Raw genomic sequence first — 25,358 nt, 5'->3', positions numbered from 1 at the left:
TTACATATGCCCTCCTCAAATTTCATCACAGAATCGCCAGGAATTTCCCACGAATCTGGAACAGGCAGCTCTAGTCAGGACTGGCCTCAATCAGTTCTCCTTCTGAGGCCTTTAGTGATATCTTTCAGACCAACACTCTGTGTCTAATAACGTTGTAGGTCTTAAACACAGGACTTCAGTCTCTCTCTTTTCCCCTCCCTATTTCTCTCTCTGTATCTGGTCTGCTGCCAGATACACACACACACACACACACACAGATTTTCCTTCCTCCCTCTGGCTGTTTTCCTTCCAGAGGAGGAGGAGCCCTCAGATAGATAGATAGATAGATGAATTTATTGTCATTGTTCTCAACAAAAAGAGAGCAACGAAATGAGGTGCTCTTCCACAAACATACCAACACATCAAACACACATATTCATAAACCATTTAAATACATCTGAAACCATTAAACCATTTAAACCATTAAAACCATTTAAATACATCTAAAACGGATAAACATTCATAAAACCATTAAAACCATTTAAACCATTAAATAAACATTCATAAAACCATTAAACATTCATAAAACCATTAAAACCATTAAAACCATTAAATACATCTAAAACAGATAATCCTTCATAACCCTGCATTTAACCTAACCACAGCACTTGGATAGAAACTGTCCTTAAATCTGTTTGTCCTAGCCTTCAACACTCTATATCGTCTACCTGACGGTAAGATCTCAAAAAGCAAATGGCCCAGATGTGTATGGTCCCTTAGGATAATTTGTATCTTCCTTTTACATGCCATATTATACAGATCCACCAATGAGGGGAGAGAACATCCACAAATCTTTTGTGCTCTTCTCGTCACTCTTTGGAGCACCCTTCTCTCTGCTTCCGTGCAGCTCCCAAACCACGCGCAGAGGCAGTAAGATAAAATGCTCTCAATGGAACTACGATAAAAGGCAACCAGCAGACTCCCTGACAGTTGTAGTGATCTTAAGAGTCTTAAGTAGTATAGTCGTTGCTGGGCCTTTTTCTCTAGAGCTAAAGTATTTGCCCCCCATGTTAGATCCTGTTTCATGGTAATTCCCAGAAACTTCCATTCTGTCACCTGTTCTACCATAACACCATCAATAAACAACGGCTGGGTGTCCAAACTACTCTTCCTGTAATCCACTATAATTTCCTTCGTCTTATTTATATTTAAAATAAGTTTATTTACTTTACACCAAAGGGACAGCTGTTGAACTTCCCTCCTGTACGCAGACTCATCATCCTCAGAGATGAGCCCTACCAACGTTGTATCATCTGCATACTTAATGATTTTGTTACTCAGACTGCTGGAAACACAATCAGATGTGTAAATAGTGAAAAGAAGTGGACTCAAGACACATCCCTGAGGGGTGCCAGTATTTAAGATCTTCACGGAGGAAATATATCCATCCATTTTAACCCTTTGTGAACGACCTGACAAAAAATTCAAAATCCACTCACATATAGAGTCCGACAGCTCCAAATCTTTAAGCTTAGACAACAATCTATGGGGTGATATTGTATTAAAAGCAGAACTAAAATCTGCAAACAACATTCTAACATACGTCCCCTTTTTATCCAAATGCGATAAAGCAGTATAAAGAACAGTATTAACAGCATCCTCAGTAGATCTATTTTTCCTGTAAGCAAACTGATATTCATCAAAAATAACAGGAAGGCAGGAAATAATATATTTTCGAACTAATTGTTCAAAACACTTCATTATCACAGAAGTCAAGGCCACTGGCCTATAGTCATTTAAAACCTTTGCTGGCGTCCTCTTTGGTATTGGGACAATAAGGGAAGCCTTCAAACAAGTGGGAACAATGGATTGTGACAAAGAACGATTGAAAATCTCAGTCCACACCCCGGCTAACTGCCCTGCACATTCCTTTACCACACAACCAGGGATATTATCGGGACCTGCAGCCTTTCTAGAATTTACTGCCTTCATTATACACCTAACATCGTGCTCCCTCACAACGAAAGGAGCACCTTGCTCGGTCCCCAATGATGATGTTACTAGTAATTCCGCTTCCTTTTGATCCACTTCAAACCGGGCATAAAAAGTATTTAACTCCTCTGCCAGCTCCTGCTTTCCATTCGTACTAGCCTTTAGCGCCTTGAAATTAGTTAACTGCTGAATCCCCTGCCAGGCTTGTCTCAAATTATTCTGAGAAAGCCATTCTTCTATCCTGCCCTTATATGCAGCTTTGGCCTGTTTAATACCCCGCTTCAAATTTGCTCTGGCCACACTGTAAAGTGAGGCATCCCCAGACTTAAAAGCCTTATATCTCCTATGCAAGAGAAACCTAACAGTGCCAGTCATCCATGGCTTTTGATTTGGATAGGTTCGAATACACTTGTTTGTTGTAACAGTATCAGCCAATAAAGAGAAGGCTTTCTCTGGCTCTTTCTCTCCTTCTCCCTCAGCCAGTCAAGGACTCTTTCCCTCCTCCTTGCTCCCTCATCCAATCAAGGGAAGGGTTTCTTTCTCTCCTCTCTGAAGCAGAGTGACAGGTGGCTCAACCAATGGGAGAGTAAGGACAGCCAGAAATTGGCAGAACCAAGGTTGGTTGCTTTTTACTGACAGAATCAGCTTTGCCCAGTGTTTGGCAAGAACTCTTGATTAATGGTTTGATGGGCCAAAGGTTGATGGAGCACAACCCTAACCAATGGTAGAGCTCCATTTTGCCAAGACAAAAGGGCTTTTATATCTATAAAATTTTATACTAGCGCACAACGTACATTATGGTGCAATAGATACATTTCCTGGATTGGTATGAGGAAAAATATTTGGACAAGACTGAATTTAAAGTTTATTCAGTCAGAAATTATTTATCCAGGAGATCTAACATAGTCATTGAAAGGACTAGGAATTGGCGTTTATATAATGGATTAAAAAATTGCCATGGGATTCATAACAATTAAGGAAAGAGGAAAGTTTGTGGTTCTATAACACATTCATTAGCTTTATAAGGTGTCAGACATAAAAGCTCATCCAGGAACTATGCCATGACAGATGTTATGAAGACCGACTTACTCTGGAACATAAGGAAGAGTTTAGAAAACATGGGAAATTTTGAGGGTTTTAAAAAATGTTCCAGACATACAGATGGAAAACTAAAACATCTAATTATAACTTTCACTCTTTTCCCTCCCTGAAAACTATGGATGAAAAATTGCACCCTGTGTAGTGATGGACTATGAAACCAATTTTATTTTTTTCCCTGACAAGGATTCGATAATTCTTTACATTAGTTACAGCAAACAGAAGCAATCTAAAAAACCAGCAATTGTTTCTGTTAGGTAGCAAACTATACCAAATAGTTTCCATTAGCATGAGAAATGCCAATTTTATCAAATGGAAAAATGTTATCAACCAGATTAGAATAATCCTTCGCTGGCTACTTACATATTAAACATGTCAGTAAATGTATAAATTGTATAATTTAAAAGAATACGATGCATTTAGAAGAACTGCTAAATCTTGGTTCATACAAGCAAGATGTTCACATTTTTCTGCACTAGCTACTCCTGAGTGTTTTAGGGTATAGAATTGCATAGAGATGTGAAGCTGCTGTTTCTACTGATTCTGGTGGGACTTGAGCGTGCTTTTCGTCTGTGGAATTGTGCCCAGTTCCCTGCAGTGTGACATTACACCAACACTGGGCAGGAGATTTAGATTACCAGAGTATTGCACAACTAGAAATACATCTACTGAAATTAAAACATAATTAGATTACATTTAAACCATTGTCATGGATGCCTGGAAAATGCAACTGCATAAAGTTTGATAACCTGTACCTCTGTTTTAATATGGCTTTCTGTGTCCAACATTGGAATGATTTCAAGCTTCACATGGCTTAAACATATGTGAAATGAAGGTGAAATATATTATTTCAGTTGCCTACAGTGCTCTTCTTTCAATTTAAATGCTAGCTATAATATTTTGGCATGAATATTAATGACTTCCACTTGAACACTGAAAGTTGACTTTAGCTGTTCTCCCAAACTTACTCAGTAAGTAGAGTTTGCAGGTGTGTGAAATGACTTAATGACTTGTACTCGGCATTTATGGCTCTCATCTATCCATGTCCATATCTGGAAAAATAGTTAGAAATGCAGCCCAAGCTGAATATGGAATATAAATCATCAGGAGGCATTAGTCCCTGTGTAGAAGACTCAGGATGATGATGACTGTGGGCCAGTTAAGGAAAAAAAGAAAAACCAAGAAAAATCAATTGGATTCACCAGAGAATTTAAATAACATGGTGGCCTTCTATTGGTTCCTATTAAAGAAAAAAAAAAGTCAGTTGAAGACCCCTGAAGGTACAAAAGATTTTTTTCTTTGTGCTGAAACATTTCCCCCCTCCATCTTCAAAATAGTATACCTCATTAATGGCAATTTTTCAAATGAGCCATTGACTATCTCAACTAAAGGGTAAAAAAAAATATTTACTCAATGCCAAGACGCTTGACATCCCAATGGATATTTAAAATTTTACACATTCTAAATGATACTATGAAATATAAAAAGCAACATGTGGAAAATATCACAATAAAGTGAGCTAAAGATTCACCCTCCAAAAGAACCTTGCTAGAAGTGAATGTGAGGAAACCTAGGTAGAAATCTGGAGAAAGATCAAAAGCACTGATATCATTTTCTCCTCACGAACCCCTCACCAGAACATCAACTCTGATGACTTATTGTGAGTAGGGAAAAGCTAAAACAATGATGACACTAAACATACTTTGAACGCATTTGAACAAAAGTGAAGTGCATTTCAGAACTGCAATAGACAAGTTGCTGGGAAGTCTATGATTGGATTCTTCCAAGTGTTTTTTAATTGGCAAACAGCATCCATGGGGAATCCTGCTTTGGACTGGGTGAGAGGGTGGCAGCTGAAAGGGGAGATTTAATCCATTTCCACCATGTCATTTTTCTGACTTCAACTGCCTTCCCCTCCCACATAGCTTCTTCTTCTTCTTTTTAGTCTGACATTGTCCCAATTATCTGTACTGGAGTGATTTAAACATGTACTTAATGCAATCAATCAATGGGAGTTGAAACGGCTTCATTTTGTCAGGATGAGACCCATAGTTAGCAACTACATTTCTGACCAATTCCTAACAGCAAGATATCACTCAGCCAGACAAATATACAGAACTATGATAAAGCCATCGGAATGCTGATAGTCATTTTTACCTGAGAGCCATTTTTACACATGGCTTTTTGCCAAGAGCTTTATCCCTAGAAAGTGAGAAATAAACACAGTGACTGTATGGCTTGTTAGCATGACATGTACATTCTTATTAGAACATTGTTGAGTAATAACTTCACGGTGGCTTCCAAACACATGCTTTATGGCAGAAACGGAAGAATTCATGAGCATAATCAATGACAGCCCAGCTTTTTATAGAGACATGTGGGCCTTGTCCTGAGAAAAAAAAAGATTGGTGCCATTTTCCTCCATGAACTATAAATGATTATGGTGTCAGACTAGAGCTACAAGCTTCTGCCTTAAAGGGGAAAAAAAACCAGGACATATTAGCTTATCAAAAGTAGAGGGCGGGGGAAGGGATGCTTATGGGCTGTCCTCCTTTTACAACTACATATTTATGTTTGAAATCCTAGGATATGTTACCTAAGTGCACTACCTTCCCCTCATCCATATTCAATTTATAACTCAGCCAGCTAGTGTAAGAGGGACAAGGAAGTAAATATTGGAATATGACACATTTATTTTGATTTGTTTTATGAGTTACAGATCCAGTATGTTTTATGAATTTTTATATCTCTTTACTTTTTCTCCCTTTTCCTTTGTTTCACAAAAGTTTTACACATTTTGAAAAATATATTCAATGTTTGGCAAGTTAATATCTTAGGTGGAATATGAACAGCAAATTGCTTTAAAGTATAAAAATTAATAATATTTTTACAAACCCTTCAAATGTAACAGAAAGTATCTAGAGTGACAGCAGGGACAACAAGCAACAAAAGGAGACTTGATAAATCAGGGGTACCCAACCCCCGGGCCGTGGACCACTACCAGTCCGTGGCCTGTTGGCAACTGGGCTGCAGCCTCCTCCCACGGCCCCGCCCCTGCGCAGCCTCGCTGCCCCTTCCGCAGCCTTGCCACCCCTCCTGCGGCGCCTCCAGCACCCTCTGGTTTTATGATTTTAAGGCCAGGGAAGGGGCGAAGCGCTGCCTTCCCTGGCTCTTTAAAGGCCAACAAACCCCACCCCCCCGCTGATCGGCAGTGAAAACCTTTGTAGCTGCAGCGGACGACTTACTGAAGAAGCACCGCCACCCTTTCCTCCTCTCCACTTCCTTCCTGGATGTGGGGGCGGAGGAGACAAAGGTGGTGGCACTTCTTCAGCGGGTCGTCCACTGCTGCTATGAAGGTTTTTGCTGCCAATCGGCGGGGTGGGGTTTGTCGGCCTTTAAAGAGCTGGGGAAGGCGGCGCTTCACCCCTTCTCTGGCCTTAAAATCGTAAAACCAGAGGGTGCTAGAGGCACCACAGGAGGGGCGGCGAGGCTGTGGGAGGGGTGGCAAGGCTGCAGGAGGGATGGCAAGGCTGCGTGGAGGCGGGGGGCGAGGCTTCATGGTGGGGGGGTGGGTCAGCAAGGTTGCGTGGCCACAGGGGGGGTGGGGCCAAATTTGGTGCCCTCACCCTGCCGGTCCCCGGTGCCACAAAGGTTGGGGACCACTGTGATAAAGGACCAGGAAAGTTTTGCACAACTTTCTGGTGATCATGGATGGAGATGAAGTGGTTGATTTTTTAAAACTTGGCTTTAATATTAAGCTCCATTCCAGGCACTGGAATACAGCCAACAGAGCACCTCACTTCAAAAACAGGGCAGAAGGGAATATATAGAAAATTACTGTATAACTGAAGCCTTACCCTTCTTTTCTTCCGAGAAGCTCTGTGTGGTGTACATAGTCCTCTCCTTGGTTTAATGCTCACAGCATTTCCGTGAAGCTGAGGGTGTCTGTCCCAAAGTCACCCAGTGAATTTCATGGTCAGTCCCCAGTCGGTTAGTGGAAAACATTATTATAGGTATATAATTGCTTAATATATGTGGAAGAACTAATTGTTTCTTGCTGGAATGTCTTTTGAAAAGGGAACTCACTATCATTCTGGAGTTATTGAGCATGTCAACAAAGGGGTACATGTGTGTAATTTACTAATCATTATAAGCATGTATTGTCAGGAAGCTCACCAAAGGGACTTTCAATCATGAAGGAAAGGTTGCAGTAGTGCCACAGAATTAAAGGTAAGTGTAAATATTCAAAGTGAAGATAATGAAGAGCCTCAGGACTTACCCCTACTATCTTCCATTCAAACCTCACTGCTATATTGGAAGATAAAGATTCTAACTCAGAAGTGAATCAATACAGAACATAGAACAGAACTAGTAAGCTCCAGCAAGAGAAAAGAGGGCTGCACTTACTTGTGATTGATGTTCATCAAATGATCACTGAATGATCATCCATGTTGGAATTGTGCATATTTGACTAGCCACAGAGGGTTCTACAGCTTACCAGGGTTCTAGGAATTTCTCTTTTTTCAATTGTTTTGCTCAGTGCTTTTTTTGTTATTGAAAAAGCCCAGCAAGAGCTCATTTGCACATTAGGCCACACTGCCTGGGAGCATGTGGCTGCCACATAGTGAGCTGGGCCAGCTGGAGCCCTGGCCTGCCCAGGCAGAGGTCCACTCCTGTGAGCTCCTGAAGGAAAAAAACCCTGGTTTGCCAGCTTCTGGAACAAGTGAGAAGGAAGGAGTGCATCCACTTCCCTCAGTCCTCCTGAGATGTCACATAAATTCCAGTAATAGTGCTAGGAGATCCCACAGTGAGGTGGGATGACTGTACAAACAAGCACTCAGGTAACATCAGTTACAGGGGAATACAACTCCAGAGACCACATAAGAGATTAGCAAGCTCATACATAGACTTGCTGTTGCCTCTTTGGCCTCTTTTCCCCACATTCATACCTGCCTAATTTGGAAAATATGCACATTTCCCTACTCACAGTTGAGCATACATATTAAGAGGATCATAACGCTGGAATACATAAGATTACATAAAGTTGGAATACCAAAATACTTACAAATGTAGTTTGCGGGAGAAAAGGCATTCCTAAACCAAATATTACTCTACGGAAGAAATGTTTGACTTGGGTAGCCCAGATTAGCCTGATCTTGTCAGATCTCAGAAGCTAAGCAAGGTAGCTTCTGGTTACTATTTGGATGGGAGACCACCAAGAAAGTTCAGGGCTGCTGTGCAGAGGTAGGCAATGGCAAACCACCTCTAAACATCTTGTGCCTTGAAAACCTTACAGCTTTGCCATAAGTGAGCTGTGACTTGACAGCCCCCTCCAAAAGAAGGTAACTGTAAAATCACAGGTTATAATGCAACTACAAATTCATCTTCCTACATCACCATCAATAAGTTTTGAAACATGATACAAACACATTTGTAGATACCTGAGCTGCAGGTAGCTGACTTGAGTTTGCTTGGGGATATTCAAACACTCCTGAAATTCCAGGAGTAAGGATAATTTTTCTCCAAAGATTCCGAGGCTTGCAGTCAGCAGCAACACTGCTAGGCTGCGTTAGCCTGTTTGCCACCTGGAGAGGGAAGAGTCTGTGCACGCCGTTTGGGCGTGCAAAGCTGTGGGCGGGGCCTGGCAGTCCTAACTGCCAGATCCTGCACTTGGCTGACAGTCCTCGGGATGATCGGCCCTCGCCCGCCCTATCTGTTATGTAGATGACTGCTGGTTGCCTCGTTTGGGGAGCTGGGTAGGAATTTTTTACGCCCTGGCTGATTGGCAGTTGCTGGGGTGTGTTTTTTGCCTACCTTACATAGCAGTGCAGTGGAGTGTGGATTTGGCAATCAGGAGGTGCTGTTAAATAGGAGGTCACTTCAGTTGGCAGGTTTTGGGGGTTTAGGGCACTATGCGGCTAGAGGAAGAAGAAGAAGAAGAAGAAGAAGATATTGGATTTCTATCCCGCCCTCCACTCCGAAGAGTCTCAGAGCGGCTCACAATCTCCTTTACCTTCCTCCCCCACAACAGACACCCTGTGAGGTGGGTGGGGCTGGAGAGGGCTCTCACAGCAGCTGCCCTTTCAAGGACAACCTCTGCCAGAGCTATGGCTGACCCAAGGCCATCTCAGCAGGTGCAAGTGGAGGAGTGGGGAATCAAACCCGGTTCTCCCAGATAAGAGTCCGCACACTTAACCACTACACCAAACTGGACTGTGAAGCATCCCCCTTTTGGGGAATTAGGGAACTGGTATGATCAACCTTGGGGTTTGGTGACCCGGGGTGTGGAGAATGCAGACCATCCTGAAGGTGCCTTTCTGTCGAGACGTGCATCTGGGTTTGGGCCCTCTGCTGTGTGCCTCCCTGCTGGGCCTGCCTGGCGGGAGCTAAGTCACGCAGCTCCGGCTGGGGGGCTGGGTCTCTCACCCACTAATGGCAGGGGAGCGATTGCGGTGACCCGTAGCCCTGGCCTGGCCACTAGTTGGGTGCCCTTGCTGTTTATTATTATGTTAATAAAGTGGCCCAAATTTTTACCAATGCATTGTGTCTGACTCTTTATTCCGATCTCGGGGGGCAATTGTATTTTGGGAGGTCCAGGAGTGAAGAGTGAAAGAGAAGAAATGCCCCTGGCAAATAGCTGCTTGATTGTTCATCAGCCCTTTGAATTTTAAAAGCTTATTATTGTCCATGGGTTCAGAACTCCAGATGCCATTGCTACACCCATAGAAAATAATGGCCCTTCAAAATTTAAAGGACATGTGCAATGACAAACCGCTTAAAGGAGCCTCTAAGTAGTGCATGTTAGACCTGATTCCAAATTCCAAACCTGATCTCCAGCTCTAACTCCTTCCCCCAATATTTTCAATGGCCTTAGTTTCCAAAATTCAGGGATGTGGAGGGGTCTATCTACTATTGAAAATAAAGCCTTTTTAAAGTTTAAAGGGACCTTTTGTCCAGAGTCTGGTGTCCAATAGGCAGAAGACCTGGTGTCTGGAGGCTAAGTTACTTTCCAATGAAAATAATGATCCTTTCGCTTTTAAAGGAACATTAATTTCAGTGCAAGGTAGACCTGGTCCTCAGACTCTGGACATGAAGTCTACTACCCATTGTTTGGAGCACCATCCCAGATGTTTGGCAGCACATCTGCCCTTTAAATTTTAGAGGTGTTCTCCAGAGTACATTGACAAGGTGAGAGACCTGTTCTCCAGAGTACATTGACAAGGTGTTCACATAGAAAATAATGGTACTTTAAAATTTAAAAGGTACATGTGCCACCAAATAACTTTGCTGGGCATGCTTCAATGCTCTCCTTCCATCCCTGCCTGCTTCTTTTTCTTCTGGTGTGGGAAATGGCAGTGGTGGATGTGTAGAAAATAGCAAAAATAATAGTCCTGATTAGTTTCAGAATCTGAAAAATGTATCCCACCTGGAATCCCAAAACAGTAACAGAACTTCCAAAAATCTCGAATTACAAAAAGTATATCTACTTCAAAACTGCAAAACAAAATTAATGCATTTTTAAAAATGTACACTCTAATGAACATATTTGAAATGGGCTTTCTGTGCTTTGCTCATGCATGTCATGAGGAATTTGATCTTATTCTGCAGTCCTGTACACATACATCTGGAAGTAAGTCCCATTGTATTACAGATCTCTCACTTCTGAATTTCACAATATAATAGTTGACCTTGACACTCAAATCCAAAACTGGTCACTAGTGTCAGAACTGAATAAATAGAAACAAATATATTTTTGGCACTGCTATCAGAAGTAAAAAATTATATATTTGTGGGAAACAGAAAAACATTGAAAGGCAAATGGTGCAATAGAAGAGAATGAGGTGCTACTGCTTCAGTATGATGAGTGTATAAAATACTTCATACAAAAGATCCAGGAGTCATAACACAGTTGGTTACTGGCAAGTCACAGGAGGCTTCCTAGTCTATGCATGCCTTGTTCCATAGGCAAAAGCAGCAATAAAACAATCCGCAGCAATATAGGGTATACCACTTAAATGAGAAAAGAAGGAGAATCAAATCAAAAGCCAAATCAATTGAAAATATAAGACCTTGCTAGGAAAGGGATTTCTTGTTATTGTGGGGAGTCCCTGTGGTGCAAATGACCTGTGGTTTCAGGACAAGAACTGTAAAAGGGACCAGAAATGGGGACATGAAGAGAGAGAGAGAGAAAGTGCTAATTGCAAAACATGCACTCTAGGAAGGCGAAGACAGGGTTTCTGGAGTTCAGTGAGTTACACATATTGACAGTGATTCTCTTGATAATGCAGCAACAAACTCAATGCGGCGAGATCAAAATATAATCTGGATAACAAGTGTGACAGAAAGCATCCATTTTTAATAGGATATCAACTGTTTGTGTTTATAACAGGTGTGCAACAACTAAACAGAAGCGCACACACCTTTGGATTCAGACAAAATGCAGAAGATACCAACACTTTTGGAAAGAAGCCAAGAAACGATTCTAGCAATGGAAGATGGAATTTGTTTGAATATCCAAATACTGAAGTAGTCAACATCCATGCCTAAAGAAAGATTTAAAATTCATTTTTTTTTTCAATGAATGAACTACTCAAATTAAGATTAGTTTGCTGTAGTGGTGCTTCAACGTCCCACATATCTCCTTAATGGCACAGTAAAACTATTATGATTTTGAAAAATAATTTTAATCATGTAGAAAATATGAATGATTTTTCCTCACAAAAGTCAAGCACATGATAAAAACTGCTTTTGTTGTGGTAAACGCTGATTAAAATCCAAGTTAATTTTTAAAAAAATCTAAAGTGGATTCATGAATGATCAACATTAATGTATCAATTGCATATTTTTTTTTGCGACTAATGTCAGTATCCCCATGTATTCATGATACAGGGAAATTTCTAGGTGAAAAATATTCACTGAAGTTATTTAATGTCAGCAGGGCTTTTTTTTTTTAGCAGGAACACACAGGAACGGAGTTCTGGCTGGCTTGGCATCAGAGAGTGTGGCCTAACATGCAAATGAGTCCCTGCTGGGCTTTTTCTACAAAAAAAGCCCTGGTTATCAGTAAAAATATGCTGCTACTTCATGACCATAATTTGCTTCTTTGCTTTGCTACTGATTACTTTTAACTCAGTAAAGTAGGAAATGTTTTCTTTAGCACAATATTACCTTGGAACAATATCAACATTTCCTTTAAACAGAAGAGCATAAATATTATTTCAATATTAGGCTTGTGCATTATGTTCTTAATTAGAATGTACCCTTTCTTGCATTTTGCTCTTATGAACAAAATATTGATTTGCTTCCTATGAAAGTATTCTATTAATGGTGGTGTCTTGTTATGGCCCGAAGAGCCTTGCTTTGGCAGAATATACTCTTCCACCAGAGGACAGCTCCATCATTAGAACAACAGATTCATAAGATTCTTATACTCAATGTACCTTATGTCATTTAAATTTGGCATAACATTTAAATTTAGTTTCCCAAAATGCTGTAATCCTGCTTCCTTTCTTTCTTCTTTCTTTCCTTCTCACTTTCTCCCTTACTGTGACAGTGCTCTGTTTTACGTCATTAAACACTTGGCCAAATCTGTTAAATACTTTGCAAAGTCCCAGTTTTCTCCAGTCTTTTGTGAATGTGAATAGTTTGTTTGAGGATGTTTTCATACATGATACCAACCCACACACTTAAACCTCCCTGTTCTTCTACGTTATTGTCCTGTATGAATATTGCGGATGAGGATTAAGAGGAGAAATCAGAAGTAAATTGCAGTGTGGGATTTACATTGGCATGAGGAGCCAATTTAGCCTCATGTGTGAAAATGTTTTACAACTTCACATGGCAGGTGGCTTAAAATATAAATGGTTGCTTTCACTCTGTGGAAACCGCCCTTAGTTTTTGAGCAAAAGGCAGTGATGAAACCAACCTGCCGCTGCTGGCCAAGATGTACAATTTTGATAATAATAATACCTCAGTTCTACAGTGATTTGGCACACTTCTTGCAAACAGTGTAGCAATGCTTCTGCTAAGTCTTTTGTGCACACCAATCTATAGCACACATCAATTTGGCACATTTAGCAGCCCAGGACTAGTTCAGCACAGTGGTAGCATAAAGATCTCTTATGCTTAATGTTGCAGGTTAGAGGTTAAAACCATTGGCAGGCAGTATTGAAAAGCTTGTAATACAGCTGCCTCCACAATATTTGATCCAGAAGACCTTGGTTTTCCCATGCAACCAAATGCCAATATTAAAATTAAAAGGCAGGCAATTAGGCAGGCAAATTAAAAACACATCTTTATTGCCCTCTCAAAAATCAGGCTTTATTTTCATATTAATTTCTTACTAAATAAAGGCCAGGGTAAGATGAGTCAAACTGATGAAATACTGGGATTATTGGGTTGCTTAGTTATTGTTGAGATTTATAATTTTTCTTGGTTTTTTGAAAGTGAATATATAATAGTTATATTTATTGTTATTGCACTATCAGAGGTGAAATCTACCAATTCCCATTAATTTCAATTAACATAAAAATGAATTTTCACATCTTGTTACTATTACTAGCTGGTATGTGCTTGGCTAGAAAGGAATGGAATGCCATTGTTGCTCTTATACATGTGGCTGCATACACAGGAATGTGTAAGTCCACCAAAACCTACATATAGCAAGGCACTTCTTGTACCAGGTACAAAAATAGATTAGATATTATGGATTTGCATCATCAACCATTTGATTCCATGCTGAAGTTACAGTAGAATTAGCTATGATAGATTCTTTGTTTACTTGTAGTTTACCATGTAACATTTACTAAACTGTTACAGGATTAATTTGTTTTGCTGAGTGTGTCGATTGGTTGGATCTGGACTGCAGTTTACTTAAGGAGATGTAGTTATATGATTTTTTGTTGTTGAAAGTGTGCCAAGTTTTTGTGCAATTAAAATAGTGTGAATTACAGGATTGCAAAGTCTTTGCCTGGAGAAGATGCTGGTCCTTTTAAACATTCCATATGCTGTTGCTTCTATCATCTCATTGTTTGAGAAAACACTCTGCCTACTCCTTTAACTTTGAAGCAAACCTTGAGTCTTATCTGACACAACAAAGAGAAGAGAAAGCTGGGTGAAGGGATCTCTGAGCAAAGACAAAAAAGTGTTGTTTTTAAAAAATGGGGACAAAAAAAGAGAAGCAGATCTCATACTAACATGTTTTCCTCTCAAAACTTGTTTGGGAGTTGAACGTGTTCAGTGGCTGAGGATCAGTCTTGTGACTTAAGAGAATCATTTAAACAATATGATTTAAAACAAATCAACAAACTTGATAATGTATTTTACCATATTAACTCAAATCCTATAGGATTTTAATATCTTCAACATCTTTAACTTGTATATACCAACCTGTTCCATTGAATAAGTGAGAAAGGGGGGAATTGGCTTGTCCTCTTATTAGCTCACATTTGCATGCTCTGCTTCCATGTGTTATGGTAGAACCAGAAGGTACAGAAAAGGTGAGTTCCTCTCTCTTCCATTGGGTTGTGAGGCTCCTCTTTTACAGAAAAGGTGAGTTCCTCTCTCTTCCATTGGGTTGTGAGGCTCCTCTTTTACAGAAAAGGTAAGTTCCTCTCTCTTCCATTGGGTTGTGAGGCTCCTCTTTTATTTAAGGGATCCTCTTAAATCCAGGTCATTTTATGTCTGTCTGTCTGTCTGTCTGCCTGCCTGCCTGCCTGCCTGCCTGCCTGCGTCTGTCTATCTCTCTATCTCTCTATCTTTCTATCTATCTATCTATCTATCTATCTATCTATCTATCTATCTATCTATCTATCTATCTATCTATCTATCTATCTATCTATCTATCTATCTATCTATCTATCTATCTATCCTCTCTTTTTAAGGGAGGTCTGGGAGCCTCCTCCTCGGTGATGTCATGTGTCACATGTGATGTCATGTCTCACCTGATAGCACTTGAGGATATGAATTTGACTATATCAAGGATGGATTTTGGCCAGTCAGGTGTGTCTCTTGTGGTATCCTCACCTATGCTGCTTGAGCCACCCCCATATACCTGATCAGTATTGGGTCCTTTACTTGGCAAGTTATGCTGGTCATTCCTTATCTTTCCCCATCCCTCATCATCATTTCTAGTGGACCGTTTTTCTGGAATCTCTGTGACTGGTAAAGTATCTCCCTTTGTGTCTTCCCTTATATGTTTTCCTGTCCAAGTTCTCTTGCTGTGTTTCTCAGCACTATATGACTGTTCGTATGATTTATTCTTCTTGATTGTTTGAACTATTTTTCTAATAAAAATCTCCTTGTTGAGCATTACAACTCTCCTAATTATTGTGAGAAGGGTCCCTTGGGAAGCCTACCTCTGGTATAGATTGTAAGGAAAAAACCCCTTACAGAACATCATAATCACCAACTTGGTTGCCAAAGTACCTGGAGAAGTAACTCACACACATCTGGCCAGAAAGTGTGAGCAAACCTATCCAAGGGCGAAAGGGACTTATGTAGTACAAGCAGCCATAACGCTACAAAAGCACTCAAGACCGGTACATGAGTGCCCACCAGGAGAATGGATGGCTTCCTGTCATTTCCGTATGACGTCCATCCCAGCCATGGATCGGAGGAGACTGCGCTGACCATGGAAGCACTGACCATGGAATCCACCATGGAGAGCTAACACCACACGCAGCTATCTTCCTACCAGGCTTGACTCCATTCCAGCGAAGCGGACGGCTCACGTACTCACCAGATGTCACCTGTGCCTGTAAGCAATCTACCCACTCCAGGAGTGGCTAATTGTCCAACTGCCACTGCCTTTGTCTAACGGAACTCAAGACAAAGACTGGTGCCAAGGAGAAGACAGAAGAAGAGGAAGACCATCTTCAGCCTGAGCTAAGTTCCTTTGTGTAAACTGGATGTTACCTAGGCAATGATTTGACTCTCTATTGTCACCTTTTTAGATAAGTTTAATAATCTTAAGTATCTCTCCACCCAGTAATCTCTCCTATTCTTTTCCCCAACTGTCATTTTGGAGCCTCACCCTGGTCCATTTCAACCTGAAAGTTCATACAGGTATCCAGGATCCACGCAAGTCCATTGGTCAGGAATGTACACCAATTAGGCGCCACCAATGAACTTTCTATTGGTTGTCGCAGTAGTTCAGCCCTTATGATTACTGAAAAACCTCCCCTTTTTGGGAGGTCATGCATCAGCTGACCACCTTCCTCCTCCCTTGTACCTCCCATCCCCTAAGGGCTTAAGAAAGTTCTTATAATCTGTGGACTAGCTACCCACAGGTGTGCTTCTAGCAGTATCCCAATTCTGCCGCATAGATCCATCCCTGATTCTAAGGCCAAGTTTCGGGTCCCCTCTCCCACTTCCTCGCTCGTCGCCATTGGAGCCTTCCTTGAAGACTACGATTGGTAAATATCACCCTATCTACCCTTTTGTTCCCCTATCTCTCTATCTATGTTTCCTGGGACTGAATGTATGATTTTATGAGTATTTCATCTTGTATGGAAGCCTATATTTTCCTTAATAAATTTTAGTTGTTTTACTTAATTAGAGTCCCTAATATTTTTAAGCATTACTTTCTGGACGTGGAATCCTGTATACACAGGTAAAAGATCCTGACTAAGCCAGGTGCCCACCTGACAATTCCCCAACCTCGTTTTGAGGGCATTTTGGCTTACAGATATTGGTGGAGAAAGCATTGGGCAACCCAGACGTGGGATTACACCATCCAGAAAGTCTTGCTAGCTAGGCTGTTGTGTGAATGAGTGATTCTTGACTTGTGTGAACAGCTCTAGCGAGCATTTCTATATTGTGGGTTGGGCTGCTCCTGCTCTATCATTCAGCGCAGACTCTCCAGCTGCACCTAGAGGGCCAGAAACCTTGCAAAAGGACTGAGCCTGGCTAGAATGCAAGGGGGGAGTCTCATGAAGTCTGGTTGTCATCCCGAGGCCTTTCTGAACGTGTCTGTCCAGGGAGGGAACAGAAGGATAGGTCAGGACTGTTTAAGATCGGATAGAGAACCCTTCCCCTTTTTCTCTTTACTTGGAGCTTAGTGCACACACGCACACACACTGTACACGCATCCACACACGTAGAAGACCGTAGAGCTGGGCAGTTAATGGATCAGCTCTGGGCAGCACATAAATTAAGTCCTTATACTGTGTAGGATCAGTTTAAGGCACTCATTTAAGTCCCGAGGATCCGCTTGCATGCACAAAGCACCCTCAACATAGGGCAGTGAGAAAAGTCCAGGAGGAAACCCAACAGGCAATGACCCCCCCCCCCCAGGCACCAAGCAAAGTCCTAAGCTAGTCACGGTTGTCTTCCTAGCCACCAAAAGTCCCGGGGTCCGTGATTAGCTATCGCAAGTGACCTTAGTATTGGGCAAATAGTCCTAGAACGGAAATTGCTGGTAGGCATCAGCGCTCCACTAGGCAAGAGCAAACAGGGAATGTAATTAAAGCAGCCAACCCGCGTGTCACTATGGCATTTTTTGCCAAGAAAGAACAGGAGCTTCCCAAGCTAGAGAAGTAGCTTGTGAAGAAGGGAGACAACCCTTGGGAAATGGGAGTTTTCACAAATCCCGATCCCTTCCAATTCTTTCGAGACACGTTCCAGGACCACTGTGATAAAAAAGAGATCAGCTCAGGGAAGAGAGATCTCTTTGCATTGTGGGGGTTGTTCACAGCCTTGCAGGACAGCTTGGCTATGATTAAGCAGCTCAGGGAACAAGTAAAGCAGCAAGAGCAACAGTTAAAGCAGCAAGAGCAACAGGTAGAGCTAAAAGAGCAAGAATTGGAACAAACTCTTAAAAGCCATGCAGCGGAGTTAGATCAAACGCTCAAAACTCATGAAACAGAGAGAGAGCAAATCCTCAAGAGTCATGAGGCAAAAGTAAGACAAATGCATGAGACTCACGAGGGAGAAAAAGAGCAACTACGTAAGGAAATGAAGTATATATCAGGGAGATTATGGAGGAGAATAATATTCTGGAATGGGAGATCAAAGAATTAAAGGAAAAGGTGGACGAGCTTAAAATTGACAAGCGCAACTTAGCTTTGGCCCAACAAAGTACACTTCCAGCCTTACAACAGGCCCAAATGCAGGTAGCCACATTGGAACAAGAATTAGAAGGAAGTCAGGCACATGTTAGCAAATTGCAACATGCTGCCGAGTACCTGGCTGAGAAGAACAGGAAGGTACATGACGCGGTCCGTCATGATGCTTGCCAAAGGGAGATACGACCACCCACTGCAAAGGGAGCTTGAGAGCAAGCCTGCCAATTCACTTCTAGATGGGAATGAATATAACAATGAATGGACAAAAGTAATCTTAGGATCTGGGTTATATAGGAGGTATTATGCTTGTTATGTGCATTGTTGTAAAACATGTAAAATCCAAAACAAAAGCATAAATATTTTCTCCCAGAATCCTTTTGCCTATACTTGTTTACATGTGTGTGTGCAGACCCCTTATGATAGGGTCTCACCAGACCATGTGAGCCCAGACCCGAGTAGACTCGGGAAGACTCGGAGACCCTCGCATTGAGCATGCTCTGCGAAGTCTCTGACCCCATTTCTGGCATTTCTGATACCAGGGGGGGTGGGACGAATATTGCTCACCGCCAGCACCCTCTGCCTCCTCCCCTCCAGGACATGCGCTTGTCAAGCAAGGCTATGCAAGAGAGCCTCTTCCAACCCCAGTATAAGAATCTTATCGAGGGCGGGGGGGGGGGGGGAGAAGAAGAAATTCACAGAAGAACAAAGGTTAGAGGATAGATAGGAAAACTCTGTATTAGTTTAGTTATAGGAAAATGTATGAATTCAAAATGTAACCCTGAATTCTAATGTGATTGTGTGTGTCTGTAATCAATTGCTATAATTAACTGTGTTTTGAACAATCAGATATTACTATTTAGCTGGTCTAAGCAACACCCATGATTTTATTCTTTTATGTCAAATGGATAACCTTGTCTCCGGAAATACTGTATGTAGTACAATGTTGCCAATGTATGTTACCTCCGAATCGTAGTAGTTAAGGAAGTATCCTTTGGCCCATTGGAACACTGTATTTTCCAAATTCTATTTTTGAGAAGTTTAGATAGTGGCTACAAACTTTTTTTCTAGATAGAAGGTACACCCCAGTAGGTACTTGGCTCGACAGGGACTTCGCCTGTCAAAATCAACTGTGGACTTTTTATTAATGGTTCAAGACCTTGCCGCCGGCTGGTGACGTAGGTCTTGAGGGGGGGAATTGTGAGGAAAACCCCCCTTACAGAACATCGGAATCACCAACTTGGTTGCCAAAGTACCTGGAGAAGTAACTCACACACGTCTGGCCAGAGAGTGTGAGCAAACCTATCCAGGGGTGAAAGGGACTTATGCAGTACAAGCAGCCATAACTCTACAAAGGCACTCAAGACTGGTACACGAGTGCCCACCAGGAGAACGGATGGCTTCCCGTCATTTCCGTATGACATCCATCCCAGCCATGGAGTGGTGTGATGCTAAGCAGAGTCATGTTCTTCTATACACATTGAAATCAATGGGCTTAGAAGAGTGTAACTCTGCTTAGGATTGTTCTGTCATTTTATTTTCACTTCACTTAGCAACAAAAAGAATTAGCTGCTGCAAGTGTAGACAATATTACTCCTTTGGCCCACTATGGTAGATGGAGAAAAAGGGGGAGCCACCACTACCACTGTCTCTGACATTGTTCCCCTTAGAAAAATGAGGTTGGAGTGGGATGGGCATGCAGAGTAATGGGAAAGGATGCAGTGGCAGGGGAGCAGGTGGGAGAGCAGGCAGAGTAACAAGGATGGGTGAGACAGCAGTGGGGAAGAGGATGGGCAGACAGAGTGGGCAGAGCAGTAGGAAGTGTACAGGAGAATAGGCAGAGTGACAGGGAAGGTGTGCCCAGAGTTGGGGGAATGGATTGAGGAAGATGGCTTTGGCAGGAAGAACAGTGAGGAGAGGAGTGGGAATGAAGAGTAGGAAGCAGGATGTGCAAGAGCCAATTTGGTGCAGTGGTTAAGTGTACAGACTCTTATCTGGGAGAACTGGGTTTGATTCCCCTCTTCTTCATGTATATCTGCTAATGTGACCTTGAGTCAATCACAAAGCTCTCACAGAACAGTTCTGCTCAAGAGCAGTTCTGGTAGAGCTCTTTCAGCTCCACCTACCTCACAAGATGTCTGTTGTGGGGAGGGGAAGGGAAAGAAGATTGTAAGACTCTTTTGGGTAGTAAAGGGTGGGGTATAAATCCAATCTCCTCCTCCTCTCACCGTGAGTTTCTTGGTGAGGGGAACCCAAAGCTGGAGAGTCAAACAAGCTAAGGCAGGGGTGGCCAACGATAGCTCTCCATGCTGGCTGGGGCTGATGGGAGTTGTAGGCAAAAAACATCTGGAGAGCTATCGTTGGCCACCCCTGCCTTAGCTTGTTTGACCACCCCTGAGCTAAGGGACAGGAGGATTCCTCCCATGCTCCTCATGTGTCCTCACTTATTCAAATATAATTTGGTGAGGTTTCAGTCCACTAGGGATTCTTGTATGCTGCTTCAACTTACTCTTTCTTTGTTGATGGCAGTTGGGAAGAGAGGGACTTGCCATTGGAATTGAATCCAGGCATGATTGATGGTATCTGGATGCAGCTTCATTTCCTGTAAGCCACTGAAACTGGAGTCCCTTATCCAGAGTTGGACTCGTGTACAATGAATGTATGTCTGGATGTTCTTCCTCCAGCATCACTCATGGAAGTTGATAGCTGAGAGGAAAGAGGATCTCAGCTGAACATAAATCCAGGCATGATGGAAGGATGTTGACAGCTACCTATTCGCTCTGATTGGTTTAATCTACATGCGTACTGACACACAGGAGTGTCTGGAAAGTGCTGGATGTAGGAAACCCAAGCTTGTATCTCTGGCTGATTCTGCACTCACCTTTCTCTGGGATAGGCTTCCGTTTCTGTGCAGAGCAAGCTAGTGATTTCGCACCAGTTGCTCTGCACTGCCATTTTGTGCGGGGCAAACCCACAATTTGCCATGCTGCAGTGTAAACCTATTTTTTCAGGTTTACACTGCGGCACAGCAAATCGCTGGTTTGCCCCGCACAAAATGGCAGCATGGAGCAAATGGTGCGAAATCGCCAGCTTGCTCTGCACAGAAATGGAAGCCTGCCCCAGAGAAAGGTAAGTGCTTAATCAGCCTCTGTTTAATTATGAAACTCTGTAAGTGGTCTAGGCCACTGTTTTAACCTAACCTACTTCACTTGGGCATTGAGAAGCAAAAGATGCTCTGAATTTCTTAGCGGAAGGTTATTTATATTTGCATTAGTTTAATTTCCTCAAAAATCTGTCAGGTTTGCCTTCTATAGTTATAACTTCCTGAGGAAACTAATTATGAGAGATACAAAGAAAGGAAATAGATAATGATTAGGCAGAAGTCATATAAATGTAAAAATAGCAGAAAGGAACTCCGGTTATTAATGCAGAATTCCAGTGCTAGTATTTGTAGCAAATTAAAAACATACCAGCAATGGTTCATGATCTCCTAAACTGTATGAAACCCATTTCCAACTTGTCAGTGTTTCATCATATTAAAATTAGTTTCATGGGAATTTGAAAAGGTTTTTGTAATTAGATAATAGAAACTTGACTTGATTTATTTCTCATGTCCTTGGATATAACCAAAGTAAGAATTTCTCATCAGACCACTTTCTGTGCATCTAAACTTGCACAAATGCTTGGACAATATTTTCATCATTTTCTAAGTGATTCTCACTATTTTTAAACTAGTGGAATGATCTCAATTAAATATCTGTTATTGAAATATAATTACCCAACCTCAAAGTTTTTCTCAAACTTTTGCTATGATAGATAAACCTTCCCAGGAGTCACTGAAGTTTTCAAAGAAAGTGACTGATAGCTGATGTATATTTTCCCCTTCCTAGTACTTGATATAGAAATATGATAGGTCATACAGATGGAGTATCAAGGCTATGGCCATTTTTCTTTCAATTAAATCAAAGAGGAAATAAGCAATCCTGCAATGTTTATTTGAAAGACCACGACTTCTCCCCCTCATGAATGGGCAGCCCCCAAATGACTTATATGATTACTGTGATTTTTCAAGCCTGTCATAGGACTAGAAGCGTCCAGTTCCAATACAAGAGATTCCTTTCTCTTGTGTGATCCAGTATTTAGCTGAGATTGCTAGCACTGCTGTAGGTAAGAGCCTGTCAGAATTCCCATTATAAGGCTCTCTTTTGAAGGATTTATTATAACCAGAGCTGCAGCAAACTATTTTCCCCACATACTGCAAAGTGAGGTGAGCTTGAGGCCAAATGCGTTACTACACAGTGCACAGAGAGATAGAGGCAGGATGCATTGAAAAAGCACTAAAACTGTGTTCTGGCTCTCATCCCCCATGCTTCAATGTGTGGTTCAGAAGACTAATATTAAATTCTGTTTTAAAAATCTCTTGATTATTGATATCTAATTGCCACAGAACAGCAAGTCAATTGTTTCAATGTTTGGCATTTTAAGCATACCTATTTTGAAACATTTCCGTCATCCAAATCTTGCTTTGCAATAGAAGCTGGAACAGTGAAATGGGAAGGTGAAATTCCCTTGCACTGTGTATTTGACTAGTCTTGAAACTGTAGCACTGTTTTTCATATATAACTAGAAAGCTGCAGTGCCTGGTTAATTCAGGCACATGCCTAATTCCAAAATTTTTGGAAGGATAGCTTCAAATGCTAGAGTAGGAATGCTTGGTCCCCGGGAGATTGCCTTTAACATGGAAGGGGGCATTACAGACTAGAAATCAATGAGATGGGAAATTCTGTCCTTGGGAGGTATCTCTTTAAACTACCAATGGACCCTGGTGATCAAAGTGTTCATTCTTATGAAATATTATCTCCATGCAAAAAAATAAAAATGCCAAGGTGAGGGCTAAGTTCATGGTAGCATTCTACCCTGCTTACAGTAAGCTGCATACAGTAAGGTTGTGCACACCAACTTTTATTTTAATTTCATTTTAGGATTTCAGGAACTTCATTCTTTTAATTATTCCAAAATTTCTGGCATGTTTATATCATTCCATAAATCTGTTTGGAGGGCATTTTTCATGTTTGGAAATATAAGCACTCAAAAACTATAGTGTAGTCTTCCGGTTTGTGGCGTGGTGAGGCAGAACGCACTCTGTGAGTCCGTTCTGTTCAGCTAACTTTGGGAGGGGTCCTGACACCGAGGACACCCCCCTAAAGGAGTACCAGGGGGTACTTCGCAGACTGGGGAGCTGGCTGGACTGTCTGGAGAAGAGGCGGCAGCTTCTTTTACTGACACCCGGCTTTTTCCCCATGTCCGGAGCTAGCTGACGCTTTTGCGGTTAACCAGGTCACCGGAGAGGAGCTGAGGGGGAAAACTAACCTCACAACTGAGTGCCAGTTTGATAGTAAACAATTCTTATTACGCACCTGGATGCGGTGGCAGAAGAAGAGAGACCAAACGGAATAAAAGAAGAAGAAACTAAGTGGAAGCAGCGCTCTAAAGTAAGATAAGCGGAGCTGGAGAAAATGGCGGCGGCGGTGGTGGCGGAGGTGGCGACTACTTTCGTTTTGCGGAGCGGGTCCACATATTGAAGCCGATTTAAAGGTAATAGTTTTAAGTTCTGACCTTCTGGAAAGAAAGAACTTGAGTAGAACTTTGCGCCTACCAATACCCCTGCCGGGACGTTGCTCTAGGGGTCTTTGGAATAGCCGAGGCGGGAGGAGGAAGGCTAGGAATGGCGCTGATGGCAAAGAGAAAGTGAGTGGGAGAGGCGAGCAAGTCGGAGAAGGTTGGGGAAAGTCGGAGAGAGTCGGAGAAAGTTAGTGAAGCAAGACTGTGCTACGCTGTTTTTGGTGTTTTTGGAAAGTGCTATGGGAGAGCAAAGTTAAGAGTTGAGAGGAGCTGAGATGGTGGCTGGAAGTAGCGTCTGGTGTTCGGAAGAGGAGGAGGAGGAGGTTTGTTGTAAAGGTGAAGAAATAGCCTGGAAATAGCCTGGAAGCAGGGAGGAGAAAGGTGGAAAGAAGATAGAAGGTCCGAGACTTTAAACTGTCTAAATGTTAAAAGAAGGGGGGGGGGGGTTAGCAGCGCTTTCTGTACTGCGGCTACCCCTTTCTTGAAGATTGGCTGAGACTGAGACTCCCTCTAGTGGACAATCTAAACAGTATTGGATAGACTAAGCATCGCTCAGGTTGTAGTGCTACAGGTCTGGACTAGATTGGCGATTGGAAACCTACTTAAAGGGGAAAGAAAGAAAGAAGAAGGAAAGTAAGACAAGGGAAGAAGGGGAGCCGAAGCAAGAAGCAGGAAATAGAAGAAAAAGAAGCAAGAAGAAAGAAGAAAGAGGAAAGAAGGAAAGGGGACTGATTTGGGACTGATCTGGTCAAGAGAACAGTAATTTTGAATATCTGGCTATTTGGAAACTAGCTGATGAGCTGAGGAACTGATGAACGGATTAACTGACTAATTGATTAATTAACAAATCACTAGATTAATTGATAAATTAATTGATAAATAGATAAATTGGTGAGTTGATAGTTGCTAAACCCTTGAAGGAGTCATTGATAATAATTGGGGTACATGATTAATGATTTAACTGTGGTATATGATTAATTGTTGAACTGAGGAACTGCCTGACGGATTAATTGACAAATTGAAAACTGATTATCTAGCTTAACTTACTGGGGAATCGCCCTTAATTAATTGGGGAACCAATTTTGGAAACCAACTTTCGGATATTGATAATTGAATGAAGGTATTAAATAATTGTTTAATCGTATTCTAGGTTAAATGAATGAACTGATAAATTGGTAAAGGTTGTTAAACCAATAGGGAATTTAATAAGTCTGAGAGGCTTAAGAGCCTCCATTAGGATTTTTTGGACATAGTGCCTTGATCGATAGTAATAATTTGGGCGACTGCCAAACCTATTTAAGATGGAGACCAAAGTGAAAAAATATGGCCAGTCTACTCCGCCAGGAGGAGGAAAACCTGCTGCCCCACCAGTTACCCAGGAAGCTATTGATAAATTACAAAGTATCATGCTGACAGGCTTCCAACAGAACAAAGAGACCTTAGAAGAAGGCAAAAGTGACTTAATGGGAGAAATTAAGAAAACTAATCAGCAACTAAATGAGTTTCAAAGACAGTTGCTAGCAAACACCCAGCAAGTTCACGCACTCTCAGCAAGAGTCGGAAAGTTGGAGGACCAAGGAGAAGTAACGTCTATCACGGCAAAGG

This window comes from Heteronotia binoei, chromosome 6 (genome assembly GCF_032191835.1).
Source record: "Heteronotia binoei isolate CCM8104 ecotype False Entrance Well chromosome 6, APGP_CSIRO_Hbin_v1, whole genome shotgun sequence".
NCBI classification, from domain to species: domain Eukaryota; kingdom Metazoa; phylum Chordata; class Lepidosauria; order Squamata; family Gekkonidae; genus Heteronotia; species Heteronotia binoei.
The sequence above is the reverse complement of the archived record's forward strand: the minus strand, read 5'-3'. Positions refer to the sequence as shown.